Source organism: Bombus pyrosoma, linkage group LG2 (assembly GCF_014825855.1).
Source record: "Bombus pyrosoma isolate SC7728 linkage group LG2, ASM1482585v1, whole genome shotgun sequence".
NCBI lineage: Eukaryota > Metazoa > Arthropoda > Insecta > Hymenoptera > Apidae > Bombus > Bombus pyrosoma.
The window spans coordinates 13,250,437-13,268,793 of NC_057771.1; the positions used below are offsets into that span (position 1 = coordinate 13,250,437).

General features: G+C 38.6%; 1 protein-coding gene and 2 non-coding genes across 3 annotated transcripts in view; 1 reads left to right on the forward strand and 2 right to left on the reverse strand.

Moving 5' to 3' along the window:
* The window catches only part of LOC122575485, a 195,951-nt gene that overhangs the window by 113,902 nt on the left and 63,692 nt on the right, over nucleotides 1–18,357 (forward strand). The gene's annotated exons all lie outside the window — the stretch shown is intronic.
* On the reverse strand, nucleotides 705–798 carry Trnay-gua. The gene is made up of 2 exons: nucleotides 762–798; nucleotides 705–740 (listed from the first exon to the last, which is right to left on the reverse strand). It is a non-coding gene; the product is annotated as a tRNA-Tyr (tRNA).
* Trnaq-uug lies at nucleotides 10,397–10,468 on the reverse strand. The gene has a single exon. It is a non-coding gene; the product is annotated as a tRNA-Gln (tRNA).

Consider the following 18,357-nt stretch of genomic DNA (forward strand, 5'->3'; position numbering starts at 1 on the left):
GAGGAGAAAATCTTTTTTCTAAATCATTTTTACTATAATAGTGGAATATTTATCAAAACCTTGATAGGGGTGAGAAGAAGTACCTGTTCCAAGCGGTCTCATGGTGTAATGGTAATCGCTCTGGATTCTGAATCCAACGATCCGAGTTCGAATCTCGAGAGACCTGCTTTTTTTGCATTCGCTTTTTTTTGGTATTAATAGAAAAATCATAATTTATTAATTGATCAATGTTGCACAAATATTTCTCATAATTTTTTCAGTGATTCTAACAACAAAACATGTGATTGTATGACAAACTAATGTTTCTTTTCATTCAAATATTTATAGAGGTGACATTCAGCAAGAGGAACACATATATATATAAACACATATTACTAAAAATAATCTAGTTGAAAATAGGAAACTTTACGATAAATCGAATTTCTTTAGATCTGATTCAATTCTATTCGTATAGCGAATCATATTGAATTAATTTATAATTTAATCTATATATTTTATTCGATTAAGTTTCCACAGTAAATTTTTCTTCTTATTGATTTTCTATTTCGTAACTGTATTTATGGCCAGATAAGTTTTTGCGCAAAATTGTACAACATCTTTACTAGTTTATTAATAATATTAACAAATATATACAAAAGATTGCAAGTGGATATCTGTATGCAAATATTTAATGCAAAAATTATAATTCACGAAATAAAAAATATTCCTTCGAGCCGGATTCGAACCAGCGACCTATGGATGTCCATTCATTTACTTTCCAACTACAGTCCACCGCTCTACCAACTGAGCTATCGAAGGCTTGAGGTCCACTTCTAATTTTTCATATATACCGTAAGGTATTATTTTGGAATTATTAATCTTCAATAAATTAATTATTTATTAAACAATAACAATAATATTTAACCAGTTATACATTTTCACTTATAAGAAACCAATATTTTTCATAAATTCTGACATTTTATCCATCACGTAAAATGAAAGTAGAATTAGGTCAAAGGAAGATCTATATGAACTACCTGACCTACGTCACGAACGAAGAGTGTTGCGTCATGTCAAGCCTTCGTGCGTAATTTGAACATCAGAGCGTACTTCACCCTTATATTCTGCTCCTAATTAGCAATTACTAAGTTACGTGGAATTGGATAAATCGTTCAGTTACTCCATAATAACTTTATTCGACTAAATATCCATAGATTATGAAATACACCGCTTTAACTGTTCTGGCTATCAGAAATCTTTCTCTTGGATTTTCTTTTTGGCAGAAGAAATTAATATTACTCTATACATCTACTTTCTCGCTGCATCCTCAAATTCTTAACTATTACGGGGTGTAAAGCTACATAAATCACTCCATTGCCTTCCAATAACTTTATTCAACCAAGAAAGAGCTTCACTTTGTACCCCTTCTTTTCCAATGTGAACCAATGTTGCTCTATATTTCCACTTTCCTGCTCCACCCTCAAACTGTTAATTATCAGGGAACGTGAAACTGAATAAATTGCTCAGTCATCTCCCAATAACTTTATTCAGCTGAAACAGACGTAATTTCATCTGTTCTAAGGACGTAAGGAATTTAATTCTTGTGTCTTCTTCTTCCAATATAAATCGATATTACCCTATACTTCTTCCAAATGAATCTATCCAATTGCCTTCTAGTAAGGTCATTCGGCCAAGACAAATACGATTTTACTCATATTTCTCGCAGAAAGTTTCGTTTTCGAGCCTTTCTTTGCCAATATAGACTACTAAGTTCGCCTATCAACAACATCGTCAAAAAGCCACCACCGAAATTCCGATATCCAAAGCAGGACAATGTCGAAACTGAGGCCGACGATCGCTGACGACGCGTTCCGCCGTGCCGCGATCCAGTTATCACTTATTTACGACGTCTCGAGGCAGCGGACGAAAAAGAATTGCGTGTGAAAGGCGGCCGAGACTGAACGTCGTGAAAATTTTATACCCCGTAGAAATCTCTCTCTATCTCGTGCTGCACGCCAATCACCATCAAGCCATCGTAGAGCGCCGCGTGTTTCATGGCTCGATACAGTTTACATAAAACTATAAAATTATGGTCGTAGCCGAAAACTCACCCTGCGAGGAGAAGTATAGAGAATCACGAGGAACATGGAACGAAAGCATCGGAAGAAGAACACGATGGAAAGGTAGGGAAGAGACGCAGAGGAGAAGCTATATCGTAAAGTCGATGGGGTATTTTTACATGAAGTCATTAAACCTGGTTTACTGCGAAACAAAGTACCTCGACGTCCCTCTGTGTTCTCCATCTCGTGTTCACAGCTGCGCTGTTCGTCGCGTCGCTTAATTACTCCTCATCGCCGAATTAAGGAGCTAGATCGCGTACTACTTTAACGAGAGACGAATGTTTAATGAGGGACCTCCCGTGGGCCACGTATTTGCAGAGACAGTTTTCACGGTGTAAAGAAGCTTGTTGTACGTTGCGAACGTATTTCCTTTTTTTTTTTTTCTTTCGCGACAAATTATTGAATTAACTGGGAATTTAGAGAGAAAACGAAGGCTTTCGGATATGAAAAATTCCAGGCTCGTTCTTCTTCTTTTTTATTTCTAGGTATATTTTAATGAATTGCGGAATCTACCGGCGGAATTCTGATTGTTTGACAGAGAAACAATTTACAATTTTTGACATGGATGGAAATTTGAAAAAATAGTCTGAAGGATATTATATAAATTAATAGAATACTTATCTGGTAATTAGAAGCTAATCTAAAATGAGTAATGTAATAACTTTAGTTATTTAATTACTTAGATGCACTCAGAGTAATTTGAAAATTAGATGTTTAGATAACGCGCAAGCTACTCTGAAAATATTTAATTAAGGTAAAATGCGGTTATAAATAAATTATTGGGATGTAGTAGAATAAAAGAAAATAATATAACATACAAATAAAATGAAATTTAAAATCTACAACCTCATACTCAGGTATTCAACTTTTAGGTCACTTGATATCGAAGAAGAGCGAAAAGGAAAAACACAAAAAGTAATTTGAGAAACAGCAATAGCTTTTGAATTAAGGTTAACATTTGAAAGAAAATGAACCAGCACAATTTTTCCGACGTATCAAAAATCTAGGTACCATTTCCCCTAAAACTTCCAATTCCATCGCAATCCCATTTCCTTGCGGAACTGAAGCAAGTAGATTTTTCCAGGTCATGGTCAGACACGAAGAATCAGACGCTTCTCGTACGACGCTCCATTCGATTCGTTGATTTTTTGTTTCTGCATTTCGGTCAGGAATGTCCACATTGACCTAGAAGCAACGAATTCGGCTATTTAGACGATAGTACTGCTGACGTAGCGAATTTTTATGCGCAGTGACGAAAACCAAGGAGATTGGAACCGAGCTTATCGAATTTACGATACGCAATCGAGAAACGAACGTAAGCGATGCTTCTTTTTTTTTTTTTTTTAAATAAAAGCGCTTATCTAACTGATAGCATTTCCATATATTTCGTACTCTATTTTCGTGCTCTCCTCTGTTACTAAGGAGAGAGATTCTTAACCCAGTTTTGAGATGGGATTTGTGAAAAGTCCAAGACTTTCGTTAAATAAATAGAAAGAAGCACATACAGGAATACAGAAACATGGAAATAAGGAATAATATGCTCTGAGAAATAGAACGAAAGATTTTAGAGAAACTATTTCGTAGATAAAATATTTGTATTAAATTTGAAATGTATGATATAATGTATTACTTATTGGATTGTTTTTTGGAAATAATATTTTCCAGATGCCTTGTTTTATAACGAGTATATTGTTATAAGCAGATTAGGAGACTCTCTATCACTCCAGAACCAATTACTGAAACTTTATCAATCTTGTTTTATTTTAATCCCACGATGAAATGTAACTCGTTGATATACACTTTAAGTCCTAAACTAACGTCGTCGATGGGATTGCTTGGAAAATACTATTTCTTATAGAAAAAAGTAAATCAATAATTATTAAATTACGCTATACAATCAAATTATCACGGACGAAACAATCAAACCACTGTTGTATTTTATTTCAATTTTTTTAAATAAACAATGTCTTTGAAACTCATCGTCAGACTACGAATTTTTAGACACCTTTGGGAAAGTTAAAGATGTACAAATGCAGAGAATGCACGTAACAGTGACAAATCTGTAAATTATCCAGAATAAACTACTCGTTATAATATTTTTATTGAGTGAACAAAATAAGCAAAACAAATCTTTATTTAAACTACGCCCCCTCAATTATATTCATAAAAATAGAAGATTGTATAAATACCCGCAATATGATTATCACGCTTCATCCCCAACAATAATCTTTACTTACCGATATTAATTAAAACATCATTTTCTTCTAAAAGAAAACTCCACTCTTTCCAAAACCATTAACAATTACTACCAACAAACTACCCTATTCATCGAACCCTCTCACTTCCAGGCAACCATTTGCAAAACCGTACCATTTACGACTCAATTTCCTAACACTATATCTTCTCCCTTTTTACCCTACTTTCAAATATTCGCGTTTTAAACGCTCGCTCATCAAAGGCACCCACCGGCGTCGTTTTCCGCGCATACATTAAAATCCACCTTAAACGTCGCGAAACGGAGAACATCGACGAGGGACGAACGAAACGAGAGATCGTATACGGGGATCGCGTTGTTAAAACGCCGCGTAGACAAACAATTTTTAAGGGGCAGTTAAATCGCGACGTTGTACGTTCCTCGGTGGTAATCATTCGATACGGTGTAGGGGCCATTTCTGGCCCATCCGGTGGGGTACGTTTTACGAACGAGCTCGTTGTGCCTTCCTCGTCGTGCCACGCGCTTTTTACCCGTATAAAAAATTTCGCGTCTTATTTAAACGTTCCCCAAAGCCAGGCTCCATCTCAGCTTGCCGAGCGGGTAGGTTCGAGAGAGGGAAGACGAGGGAGAACGTCTAATATCGTTCTTTTTTTACGATATAAGTTCGAGGGTGTGCAGCAGAGTCGCGAAGGGTTAGGTTTGTCGAAACGAAGAAGGTTTCCGAATGAAACGGATTATAATTGACGCGGTGGCCATAAATCTCAAGCGTTTGGGGTTTTATGGTGAAACGGGAAATTGGCTCGAGATGCCTGCGACTATTAAAAATATGCAAAGTTTTCTTAACCCAAGACGTCGATGTCTTCTTGCGTTTTTTTTTTCGGTGACAGGGGTTTTATTCGAGGGTTGAGCTGGAGTTATAAATCTTGTTGAACGACTGAATGCGTTGTATTGGTCTTTTAATTTAATCAACGTTTTGACCAAGTTATTTTTTCAAAATTTCACTTCCTATATGTATGAAAAGGATTTTAACAGGCATTAAAACGTATGTATATGTATCTTGATATATTCTTAATTAAATAAGAAACACGAATGAAGATCACAAAAATTGGAAACTAAAAGATGTAACAATTTTTCTCACATCGTATCAATTTGTTTCTGTTGAAGTACCCAATGGGTCGTAACCGAAGATTACAGACAAAGAACGCGATAAATCACATCTTCTCTTTTATTCTTTAAATACAAATTTACCCCATCCATTAAACATTGCAACAACTACCTCGCTTTAAATATTTTTTACACTTGCGCATGTTACGTACATTTTTACATTTTTAAATATCCCATAAGTGCACAGAAACTTAGCGTATATCATGTTTGTCACTTATGGTCTTCAATTGTAAACGCTCGTAGACTGCGCCAGTCATATCTATATTAAAAATGTAGTATAGTACATCTTAACGAATAAAACTAAATCGAATGTGCATTAAGAAGGCTTTACTCTCGACGTGTCGGCTTTATCAGTCACGAGCAGTCGCGTTAACTGATCGAAGCGTCTTCGATTGATCGTCGTGCGCTCGGTAGGGCGAACGCCGAAAGCGTCTTCGCGGTTGTAAAGTCGCGTCTTATCCGCGAGAGATAGCGAGGCGGAACAAGCGTGACATTGAGGAGACGTTAGAGGCGCGATACGATTGGATAACAAACATTTTATCGCGTTTAATTTCGCGCGGCAGGCGTTAAACTTTAACAGCTTCTTTGGTAATAAATAATATTATGCACGCAAGTTCTCCGCTGCCTGTTTTCCTTTAGGGCCGTGTAAGAGCCGCGGGGCAATTAAATAAAATGCGATACCGTTCGAGTTATGACTGGAATCTTTTATGGTTTATGAGCACGCCGCGTATTCCTTAAATCGGAGCATAAAGTAACTTCGCCGTGGCTTATATACGACGAGTAGCAGGGGTTTTTCAGTTGGCTGGAAAACATTTTGAATGCGAGGGATTTATCGAGTACTTACTTACTTTTGGAATAAAAGCGACACAAACGTGTTGGACATTCAATTAGAAAATGGTATGGCAACAGGAATCGTTTAATTTGTTCGTAATAGATGGATGTATTGATAAGTTTTGGTTATTCTTTTTAGCGTGATTGGTAATTTTACACGCAATAAACGATAATGTATCAGAATGTGTAACTAAATACGATAGCAATGCTAACGTGGAATTAATAACTGTTTTATTTAATCTTCTACGCTCACATCGATCAACTTGGTGTCTCGAATAGTTGCAGGAATCTTTTCTATTTTCTGTAACAGTATGAGGACAGTTTATTTCGTATAAAGACGACAATAGAAGTAGTTGGACGGTGTTTTAATCTGGTGAAAGCTTCACGAATTCCCGTTCCAAATTCTTTCCATAGTCTATTAGAATTTTAAAGTTTGACATAGTGATTCAATAGCAGTGGAATACAATAAAAATGAAACATCTTTCATGATTTTGTTCAAAATCTAACTAACAATAGATCAACAATTTTATAGCTGCACACTTATATTGGGTTATATATCTTCCTAACGAATCTCGTACGAAAAATTCACCCATATATTCAGAAACATATACAAAAGTATATTAAAACTTAAACAAATCTGCGCCCAATGAAACCAAAATACAATGAGAATAAAGTACGATTATATTAATGCAGAGAAGTAGTTGAATCTTATAAACTTAGATACGATCAAACCATCACCATCAAGAAATCACTATCAGCAGGTTCAGAAATAAAATTACACTATAAGATTCGAAAGTTCTTGGTACAAAACGATCTCTAAGATCGGTTGACGACGGTGTGGCAAGATTCTTGATACCGTCTGCCCTGTCTGGATAGTCTATCCGCGGACGAGGTGCAATTCCGCGGGCGAAGTGTTACGGACGATGGCTCGTGTGATTCTCGATTACACGTTCCGTCATTACGAGGCCGGTATTTTATCGTCCAACTGAGTTAGGGCGGTTCCGCTCGTTAACCGGAAACTTCCAAGGGATCGTCTGGGTGAAATTTAAATTGAGAAAGTATTTTACGAGCGTGCGACAGTTTCACGGTGGCGTTGTCACATCTTGATGAACTTGCTGTAACGATCGTACGGGAACGTCGTAGTCTGGGCCCCCCGTTTTCGTTATCCTTCGTCGTCCCAGGAAATCTGATTCGCGAAATCGGCCATTTTCCAGGGATTAACGAACGGTGATCGCTTATTCCGACCATTTATCCTCGATTGCTCATCACAGACTGTAATTATCATAACGGATCGTCGTTCACTGTTTGTAGTGGAATCTAAAATTTGTTCGACACCTGTGGATTTGGATCGGTGCAATTAGGACAAGTTGACGAACTACTTGTTCTTGTATTGGGGGTAGCTTGAAAGTTTTCTATCAAGGAACTATCAAAGGACAAAGAAAGCTTCAGAATCAACGATATACATGTAAAAAGATGTTTGTTTATTTAGATTTAACGAATAAATATTTTCATGGATTATTAACACCATTTAATATTTATCCTCGAACATGTTGTTAGCATGTAGAGATGGAAACAACTTTTATTTCATGGTAAACAACTTTTCCAAAATTCTTCGCGCAATGTTCTATCCAAAATTACATTAACCCTGATACGTTCTTTGATGATCTCCCTTGATACATGTAATTTTTCGTTTCCTAATTTTATACGATGATGTTTTTACAAATTTGTACACATTGAAACGAGTGTGAAATTTGTATAGAAAAATTCGGAGATCGTAACAAAGTGAAATAATATCGAGTGCAACTTTGCCTGAAGAATTTCGAGAAACGAAAAGATCAAATTGAACCGCAAGCCACAAAAGCAGTTACTTACAGAGGCGTATGAATAGCAATGAAAAAATCTGCTTTCCCAGCAAGGAGCTGCCTCTGTAGAAACTTGAAACCGCTGTTTACGCACTGTGCAAGCGCCGCGTGAACGAAAACCCATAAAACACGTGCTGTCGATAAATTACGATGAACTCGCAATCCAATGTTTCACGCGTCGTTCGAATCGCGAAACATCGTGTCGCGCCGGGAAATTCGTTTTTCCACGACTGATTTAAGGGGATCGAAATCAATGCGACAACCTCGACGGAAATATAGAATAGACAGCTGGTTGATTAATGTTGATACCGGGAAACGCTCGGTAATAATGCGCTCGCGTGCTACAGAGCGGCCGATGAGAGCGGCGAACGTGTAATTTGTGTGATTTTACTATTCGCGTTGGCGTTTTGTAATTATGATTGATGAGCACCGGCCACGTTAGACGCGAATATGTTATGGCTATACATATGTTTGTCGTACGAATGGTCGGATTATTGGTCACGTGTGCTGCGTGGATAGCAAACATAATTGCGCGTGAATCGTTCGCACCTTTCATCATTGAATTTTGGCGTAGTTGATATTTATAATGAGGGAAAATATTCATCTTTTGCTTTGGTTTCGGTTACGGATAGTTTCAATTTCACTTGAATATGCTACAGTTTTTACTTATTAAATTGCACTTTAAGCTCTGATGCTTTTATATTAGGTTGTTCCAAAAGTTCTTTTCATTTTATAAGGAAGCAGTAGATGCACAATATTTTTTGTTTTATATTATTTTATTGAATTATGTTTGATCCATTTTATTCTATTACTAGAGAATGGATCATACATAAATGCATAAATTAATGTAAAATAAAAAATATTGTGCATCTATTATTTCACGTATGAAAGGAAAGAAACTTTTGGGACAATCTAGTACCTAACTTTAATTATATTAGCAATACAGATTTTTATTTTGTATCTTATTTTTGTTATAGATCGCTTTAGTGATATGTAAACTCGATACAGATAATATTTGCCTTCTTTTTGTCGTATTCTCGTTTCATTGGAAAAAGAAACCCGAGTTTGGAGAAGTAGAGAGATTTTAACATAAAATGAAAACCAGAAAATATGTTAGAAGCAACTTCATATTCTTTTCGAATTAAAAATCTTTCCAACGAAAGATAAACGCGATGGATATCAAGACTGCGAAAAATGACGCTGATTAAATATTCTGTGTTTCGGTATCAAACGTTGAGTTGCTGTTTGAAAATCTATATAATGCACTGAATGTCTTCTTTACCTTGTCCCTTACCTTATCCGTATCAACTGGATCTAATAATCATTCGCTAAGCCATTCACCACTTCCAACCACGCACTTATCTCTAACTACGGCAATAAAAACGAACATATAAACACGTGTCATTTTCTACGGCAATTTACCGCTACATTTTCACTTCGTTGTAGCCTGAAAGATAAAACAACAAGAACTGAAAATAATCGTGCTACGTACATCGTTGCGGGTAACATCATCGAAGGGACCGCGCGCCTATAATTTCTACAATTTTAATCAATCTTTAATGGCGCGTCGTTGTGAACGCGTAATCTGTCATCGGTAGCGAATTACTTACAACGTTTCGTACGTTCGGAGTAGGGCTTAATTTAGCCGATAATTAGCGGTCGGATGCATTTTTGATCCGTGAGCTACACGCCAGGTAGCCGGGACGCGGTGATTCCAGATAAGCCCGACATCGCGAGGCGAAAAAGCACCGCTACCTTCGTGGAAACGGACGATAACACGCGGTCTACGCCTCTGTCCGATTATCGAATTACATGTATAATAAATGAATTATCGCCGGCTACACGTTATATAATTACGGATTAAGCGTCAGGCACGGGGATTTCGCGGATATAGAGACGCGTCATATGTCGATCGACGTTCACGTCGACACGTAAGATGCATTCTGGCGTTTCATTAAAAATGATCGAACAGCGAAAACGCATTACAATATTGCGCACCATGTAGATACGTATCTCTCTGTCGCTTCGTGTTGTTACGATGGAGTAGGAAGATAAGTGGTGAGCGTAGATTGTGCGCGTTGGCGTGATTGTAGATCGTAAGCGGGATTTTTTAATAGGAAATATAAAATAAAAAGAAAATGGGTTGATATTGTTAAATGGTATAAAGTGTAGGCGTGCGAAGAGTAGGTAATGATAGTTGAAAAAGGGAAAAAAAAATTAACTTCAGGTCCCACCGAGATTTGAACTCGGATCGCTGGATTCAAAGTCCAGAGTGCTAACCATTACACCATGGGACCGCTGTGAAAGAGTATGCTTCACTACACCTTATTAGTGAATCAATAAAAATAAATCGATAATGAGATTGTTTATTGTTTGTTGATATATATGTTGTGGATATATATATACATATTGTGGATTGTTATTATTAAATATTAAATAGCGTGCGTAGTATATGAAGTTAATGTCAATATAAATATAGGTTATGTAATAGAGGCGCTCTTATAAGTTTAAAAATAAACACGCCTCTTTGCTCAACGCTGTTTGTATAGTGTTTGAAGAAAAATAGCAACAAACTGTATTGTATGTACGTATATACTATATAGTTGTAGAACAGACGAGGACAGGAGAGTGTGCGTACTGAGTGTGCTGAAAATGTCACACAGTCGATATTATAAATAGAATTAGTCTGAAGTACAGTGGCAGTGGTAGTTTTATCGGAAATAGACACTTAACTTTATAATAACATCGTAATAACGGGTGTTTTTTATCTGTATCGAGTAAGAGAAAATTATTTGATTTAGCTAAAAATATAATTGAAAGGAGAAAGGTCATCATTACGTTAAGTTAGTAATGACGTTAGTAATAGATATTTTTGTAATAGTCGAATTAATTAAAAATAACACACCTCTTCCACCGCGATCTCCAAACAAATCTCCGATCATCTCATTCAATTTATCCAACATAAGGCAAGAGACACTGACAAAAAAAAAGAGGAGAGAAGATACTGGTAATTTACAAACCCCTTCCCACGTTCTCGACACTCGAGGTTCCAACCCCGTTTCGACGCGGGGCGAAAAGGAAAAAAAGCCTCTTGAGCCATTTCGCGAGTGCCGTCCCGAATCGGAAGAGGGTGAACAATATATAAATTCAGAACACCCCATCGAGCGGGGGGTGAAAGCGAACATAGATTTCGAAAGCATCGACAAGCGACAGAGAAAGGCGGGTCGGACAGGGTACACAGAATTTTTGGGGGGATGAAAGCGGGTTCGATGTAGCAAACCCTCTCCCTTCGTCGCGATGCCGTGTCAACCCCTAATTGAACGGAAGCTGGCAATAAATATTATGTTTCTTTCGTGGGGCCGGTTTTATAATGGCGCGCTGTCTTCGTACCTAGCGGCGGCGGAAGCGGATGTGCAATCAGTGTGACATGTGCTCGTGGCGGACTTTCATAAATTTATTTTCCGAAGCGTCACCGGGGGTGATTCCGGAACGAGCGATTAAACCGAAATTGCTGCTACGCTGACGATGTTGGACGGTACTATTATTTGATTACTTTCTGGAGGAAATTAGGTGATGTCATTTGGACGCAGGTGAAAGACCTTCGTTCCACTAGTTGCTTCGAGACCTTGGATTTATGGTTTTTTCAGTATTTCTTCCTTTTTAGTACCCAATAAGATACTTTTGAAAAATGTATATACAATACAATTTTTCATGTTGTCGTTAGCTGAATTGACGAGTTTAGAAGAGTTGAGATTTGTTGATTGTTTGTGTTTGATGTCATTTGATGGCTATGTAAAAGTATTTTTCTTTGACGTGATTAAATAAAAGGATAACCTGTTAGTGTGAAAGATTGAGAATAATTATTTAATCCTTAAATCTGATGTTGTACTTTGTTACGGACTGATGTCGCAATTTGTTTCCCTATAGAAACACCAAAATCTCACTAATTCGATGTTGTACATTCTATGCTGAAAAACCCATCACAAAATAAAGAGAAAATGTCAATCTTTCCTCGCACCTCGTGAATCCTAACTTTAAAATTAACATAAAACTACATCAACGACTTAAACTCCACTTTCCTCGTTCTCGAATTAATCCATGGGAGAAATTCATTCTCCATCGTCGCATCGAAATCGAATATTAATGAAAGGCAAACAAACCGCGATCGAGGAGATCTGGTGGCACGCAACGCACTTAACACCGATCATCCAACGGCGTCGATATGATTAATGACAGGGGACCGAGGAATACGTGTAACTCGTCTACAGGGGTCATTCGTCGGAGGGTTCCGAAAGAACAGGTGGGCCATCGACCCCTTGCTTTGTCTTTCCTCACGGCTCGACCAAAAGCGGACCTCGATCCCTTTGCCTTGCTTTTTCCCTTTGTTTCCCTTAAGGTGCGTTCTCACTGATGTTCGCAAACAGTTCACGGACAACATAATTTGTTTGCGTACTGTTGACATTTATTAAAACACGATTTACTTTAATATTTCTGTAACGCGAAAAGTAAACATCTTCCATTTGTACTTAAATATAAAAAATTATCTAGGATAAATAAACAAATAAAGTGTTTATTTTAACAGGAGATTACAGCCTATCGTAACCTAAAATATTTCTTTAATTATTCCTATATATACTTGAAGCGTAGAGCAAGATGGTTAAAAACATCATAGGATTCGAATATTTTTGCGACATCGACAGACTGTTTGTTGGATATAAAATACTTGTGATCGTTCTATCGAGTATCGCTCGCTAAGGTTAGTCGTGAACTGATCGCCAGTGAGTACGTGCCTTTAACGTAGGACAAATAACGTTCTTCTGTGAGTGGAGGACGGCGTCGCAGGCTGTGACTTCCGGTTCCTTTCCGATAATTAGAAACAGCCTCGTCTCGTGATAACAATAATGCCGCGTGCTATGACCCTCAGGGGGCGGCAGTTCATTCGACATCAAAGCGATGCCCCCCGTAGCCGTGCTATGCATCAGGGTATCGCTAATGAGATTCACTTTACGATGTGCTCGTCTCCGCTATTCGCTTCCTTCGTCTACGTTCGATTATTTTGATCATTTCACCGATAGTTCACGCCTTTGAATCGAACCGACGACCCGTTGTTTCCACGCCTTTTTTACGCTCTGACGATCGTCTGCAATTGCAAGGATTTTTTTCAGAGCGGGTTTTTTTAGAGGATGTTATTGTTGCTGAAGAATGGAGTAGTGGGAATGTTTGAAGTAGCATGGAACGCACTACGGACAGGTTGATAAAGAGGGAAGGTCCATGAGAGGCAAAGAAAAGAATAGCTGAGAATGGTTATATCTTATTCATTTTGTTTATTAATTAATTAATTGTATGAATATTTTTATAGCGCGGTTAATAAAGTAATAACTAAATAAATTAATAAAGTAATATTAGAATATTTTGTCTATAAAAAACGCATTTTTATATACTATATAATATTCTATTTTTTTAACTACTTTAGGTAAAGAAGACAAGGATCGTTTTAAAACTATTATATTCCACAAAAAATAATTGAACTTGGATTTTCTTTTTGTACTTCACTTTTTTATCAACGATACAGATTTCATATAAATGAAATAGAAACGATACAAAAATTATACCACCGTTCTCTTCCAGAGTTACGCCAGTATTTTACAATGTATATACATAATATAGTACATATATAGCAATTAGTATAGTAAAATAAGTATAGTGAGATTTATCTCTTCCAAAACACATAGATCCACGAGAAAGTTTCAAACGGTGTAATTAACGCCTTCTTTATACGACTATTTCGTCTAATTGAGATCTCTGAGCGATCGTGGGGTCTTTGTGTGTCACGTAACCGTAGCTCGCTAACTTTTAAATCAACGCTAATACGATACAATGTTTTTCGCCTCGATACTATTCGAAGCAGATTTATTCGAAGATCAAGCAAAGGAAATTTATCGTCGATATATTACGAGACGTTATTACGTTCTTAAATTGAATGCCACTTACCTGAGGATTCATCGCCGTGTAACAGGCACTTTATTAAAGATTTTATCATTGTATGATATTAACAGAAGCAAGGAACGAAACTATATGTTACCAATTATACGCAAGACCGTCTTTAACCGTCTCTAGACACGATTATACGTTTCCGTTACAACGTGTGCTTAATTGGATCGATCATTTCTACCTGGGTAATTTCAGCCTGACGGCAGCTTGCATTAGCGATCTGTGTGCATATTGACCATCCCGTGACTGGTACACATGCATCATCATCATCATCATCGATATACTTTTTCTGACGCGTTTGAAAATCAAGCCGACTTTAATACTCCTACAAATCGATTTACACATTTTTGATAAATAATAAGAGTACGGTTAACAAAAGGGAATCGATTTATATTCATGCATTTTAAATTTCTGAATATACTATATAGATTCTAACTGGAATAAATATTAGAAAGGAAAGGAAGGCAGGATTAATAATTCTATCTATAATTTATTTCGTTTTCCAGTTAGAGGTTAATAATTCAATCATTAAATGCACAGACTCGTCAAAATATTGACACGTCAGTTAATTCCTTGTTTCGTAATACCGAGCCCTACACGTGCTATACATTACAACTTTTGACGTCAATTATTTAATCGGAGGTTTGGTAATACAAGGTACGTACATGTCAGTACTCGAATATTTTTCAATATCTTTTCGTATCGCAGAAAATACCATTTCATCTTACGTAGTATTACATGCAATGAACGAGTAACATTCTGAGTAGCTGCTAACAAAATCACAAGATTTATGCGCGATTAAACAAGACAGGCTGTTAATCTTACAAACGTCGATCACTCGACAAAAAATAACTACCAAAGACAATTCCGAATAAAGCGAGACAAACGACGAAAAGGTTGGCTCGCGGGTGTTCCGGGCTCGCAGCTCCCACGTTACTTTTCCGCGCCGTTAAGTCGCCTGTTAATTCCCGTTAATGCTTCCCGTTAATTACGTATGCATCTCGATACACGAAGAACCGAGCAGCGGAGGCGAAACAGCACGGTGACGAGCGCATTATGATGCACCCCCTGTGACGGCACGTGACCGAACCGCCGCGAACCGGGCCGGATTTTAAAACGCTCACAACTGAAAGATAGATAGATAGATAGATAGAGACTTACATAGAGAAAGAGAAAGAGAGAGAGAGAGACAAAAAAGAGAAAAGAAAGGTTCGTTCGAGGGGTTCGACTTCCTCCTGCACGAGAGGACGAACACTGTTCGAGTGAATTAACGCTTGGAAAATAAAGGCAACGCGCGTACAGGTCACGGCTGGTGGCAAAATGGCCCGTGACTAACACACCTTCTATTCTTTCACTCGATTTCGTTTCGAACTCGACGCCATGGAAAATTGTCCACCATATTGCTCGATCGTTTCACGTGTCATGCGTGGTCGACGTTATTAACGGCAGGATATTAAGACAATTTGCAGCCAGGTCAGCCCGTAACGGTGAAAATTGAAACGATTCAGAGCCCGGGGGAGTCACTCCAGCTTTCCCGTAAATAAATGGATAAGTAATCACAGAGGATTTTAATGGCGCGGCCACCGGAAGCGAAATAGAATATTTTTGTTCGATGGCTGGCTTAATTGTGCAAACCTGTACGAATTACTGTTCCATTTGGCGCGATTGGTACGCGCTCATTTATCTGATTTCGTTGCCTCTGACCGCATTCACAATTACGTATTCATGGATATTTTAATGAACTATTCGCAGCGGTGTGATGCTCTCCTCGTTGCCGGCCCCGTTATCGCCCGGAGCGGCCTGGCCATCCCTTCGATTTCCACCGATGATGATGGATTAAACCGAGAATGCGAGATGCGTCGTTCGTTGTGAGTGGTTAGCGTGAAGATTTTTCTTCGTTAAATATGATTTGTGGGTAGAAACGATTCGCAATGAGTTCATGTAATTATACCAATTAGAAGGGCTCGCTAGAAACTATAGAATATTAGGGACTATGAGATATTCGAAGTAACAGCTTTGACAAATCTAACGTAAGTTAATCGACGTACTGAATTTTGAAACGGCTCTCTATAAAAGACACATGTCATCTTTTTCACCGGTAGTTCACACGTATAATACAACGCGCAACGTCGTTCTGATTGGTTAAAAGGAATTGCACAAACATAATAAGGTTACGGTCGATTAAGAATCCTCACAGGTACTTCAGAGATAAAAATACAAGAGGATAATAATGACGGTGATAAATTGACTTTCTTCGACACCAATAATCCCTCCTGCAAATCTACACACATTCTCAATTCTCGTTCAGAATCACTCAACCCTCAAAAATAGGTCAAATCAACGGGGAGCCTATGGAGAAAAGTAGCTACCGACGGTGTAGGATCGGCATTCTGTGTCGTGTTTTCACGCGCTATCCCCGCGTGAACGCGTTCCCTGGTGGCCGTAGCACAATTTTATCAAGGTCGAAATCAGCATCGCAGCGTGACGAGAACGCGACTAGCAGATGCCGCGATGCGGGCATTATCGCTCGATGGCATCTGATCGTCACGCCTGTGTTCAGGCCTCGTTACTTTAGTTGCCGGTGATCGTTTCACTTTTACGAGCTCTAAACGATGACGGATGCGAAATAGTCTGTCCCTACTTTCACAAGCGCGGCCCTCCGCCTCTTTCTTCGGTGTTCCTCGAGTTGACCACCCGTGGCGCGATTGAGACGACCTTAATGGTCTCGATCTACGAGTACACGGTGTTGCAGAAAACGTGGAGATAAAGGGGAAGGATGGCGAGAAAGTAAGTTCAAAGGGCAGGAGTCGAAAGGGCTCTCTGTTTTGTTTCTTTCTGTTCGGTGAACCGAGCGCCCGAGTTATTAGCCGAGCCTTGATGGAGATGAATATCTCGGGAGCCGCGAGAGGATCGCAACTTTGTAACATCGCGCGACGCAATGAGTCACTGCGAAGCTCTGCAACTGCGAACGCGTTCATGCTTTTTGCGATAAGCTTCTTCGACGCTCGAAGTTTGCGCCGCGTGATGAATGGAAGCGATGGAGTGGCTCGTGACGTTTCGGTGGAAAGGGTTTTGTTGCGCGTTTTGAAGTTTTAGGAAGGTCTACGGGCGCTGAGTTATTGTAGATGGTAATCCTGATCGACGATTGGATTTATAGCGAGTTTGTTTGTTCGTTTGTTGAGAGTTTTTAGAGAATGAAGTTTTTGGTTCGCAAGTAACGCGTGTAACGATAATCGATGAATCGGCAAAGGATAGTTGAAATTGGTTACAGAGATAATCGCTTGAAATGGGAAAATATCGAATTCCGATATTCACACGAATGGACTTCTTATTATTGTTTCAATATCGTTGATATTCATTCTACGCTACTTATATTTCGCATAATACAAAGAATTATGTATATCATATTTTTACTCGTCAACGCTAAAATACGTTCCAATCCTTTAACGTTCCTCTAAATTTTACTCTCCTTTTAACAAACACAAAAATTCTTAAAAATCCTAAAAATGTACACTTAATAATTAACATGCTTATGTATTTTATTAGACACGTATCGAACATTAAAGCGCATTATGTAATACCGGAAAATGCAGCCAAGAGATCATTTTAATTATCAAAAGCTTCCTCCACGTTCCATATTAAATTGATCTAATTATCCATTGCACATTTCCTCCCCTTGCAAACGCCTGACTGCGTTCTAGGAAGAATATCGTTGCGTGAAATGATGCAAAGAACGGAGGGTTAACCGCGTCGTCGAAAACATCGTTCAACTTCACGAAAGTTAGATGCCCGATCCTTTCGAAAAGTGTCAATAGCAATCGTCCAAGCAGATTGACAAATGGCCCCGGTCAGCACAGGTCCGGCCAGTGGATTCTTGTAATTTTAGATTACACTTGGCCTGGTCGGGGGTAGCACGGTTAACGCATGGTCGAGCCAACCCCCGTCGCGCATCACGGAGTATCTTGTCCAGAAGGGTTAGATTAGATACGTCGTTCACTTCGGGCCATATATCTGTTCGACCCCGTCTTTCCATCGCTATGTCGCATCGTATGCGCGCACACCTATCCTCGATCGGTTGTATGTGAGCGTTTATTGACCATGCGTGTCCAACGATGTGTTTACGTGTGCGTTACGTGCGTGCTGTCCGCGCGGGCACGCGTGTGCGAGCGGCGCGGTGAGTTACGGGACTGCGGAC